Here is a 1,205-nt window from a genome sequence, read left to right as displayed (position 1 = left end):
CAAAGGTGACAATGTTGGACAGAAACACATTACTAACCGCAGAGCCCAGAATCCCTCAAACCTTCCATTATGAGTCTGAGAGAGCTCTCAGCATTTTCTAGCTACTCCACGGCAGCTTTATAATAGTTTTGCACCACTGGGATACAGTCAGAGTAACACTGCTCTTCAGCCAGTTGCTGTTTTCATCTCAAGGATTTAGGACTGAATCAAGCTTGGAAGAAAAAAAAAACTGGAGGAAGCAATATGTTTTGCTGTTTCCTTCAAATATATGCAGTTTTGCCCTGGAATATTTTAGGTCAATTAATAGTTTCTAGTTATGCACAGAAACACATGAACACATGAAGCCTCATATAGAATCAGACCCTTAGTCCATCAAAGTCAGTATTGTCTACTCAGACTGGCAGCACCTCTCCAGGGTCTCAGGCAGAGGTCTTTCACATCACCTACCTGCCTAGTACCTTTAACTGGAGATGCCGGGGATTGAACCTGGGATCTTCTGCATGGCAAGCACATGCTCTACTACTGAACCACAACCCCTCCCCAAAAAACCTCCACAGCTGTTTCTGCCTGGTTTCGAACCAGGGACTTTTTGCGTGTTAGGCAAACGTGATAACCACTACACTACAGAAACCCCCACTGCAGAAACAACTGTTCTTACAGCACAATAAGTTGGTGGTTGGATGTCAGACCCAGTTCCTGTCAAGCGGAGAAGGAGATGGCCAAGTAAAGGTGGTCTTTCATAAACAGTAGACTGTATCCTTACAAATTTGGTTTAACTGGTATATATAAAGTAATGTGCGTGTGTTTCCAGTTCAGATTACTTTCTAGTCTACCTCAAATTCATTAGAGTTTGGAAGCTAAGCTGGGTCAGCTAAGGCCAGTACTTGGATGGAAAACTACCAAGAAGACAAGGGTTGCTATGCAGAAGAAGGGAACGACAGACCACTTCTGCTCATCTCTTGCCTTGAAAACCCCATAAGGTGTCAACATAAGTCAGCTGCACCTTGATGGTACTCAGTTATTATTATTATTAATTCTATTAACTATATTAACTAATGAGGGCGTTTTCAGCTTGGCTTTGATTAATAACTTAATGCAGCTTCCTATTAAAACAAGAAGGAAATCCGAACCAAAAGAAAGCACTTCTGGGTTGCTTATCCAGCAGTATTTTAAAGCATGAAGTATGGGCCATGAGGAAATTCATT

At 42.0% G+C, this 1,205-nt stretch overlaps 1 non-coding gene across 1 annotated transcript; it reads right to left on the bottom strand.

The window, feature by feature from the left end:
• Positions 1–558: 558 nt before the first annotated feature.
• On the bottom strand, positions 559–631 carry TRNAV-AAC (transfer RNA valine (anticodon AAC)). Its single transcript has one exon. It is a non-coding gene; the product is annotated as a tRNA-Val (tRNA).
• Between the last annotated feature and the right edge of the window lie 574 nt (positions 632–1,205).

The sequence above is a fragment of the Euleptes europaea genome, chromosome 1 (genome assembly GCF_029931775.1).
Source record: "Euleptes europaea isolate rEulEur1 chromosome 1, rEulEur1.hap1, whole genome shotgun sequence".
Taxonomy (NCBI): Eukaryota; Metazoa; Chordata; class Lepidosauria; order Squamata; family Sphaerodactylidae; genus Euleptes; species Euleptes europaea.
Note: the sequence above shows the minus strand (reverse complement) of the source record. Positions and strands in the feature narration are given on the sequence as shown.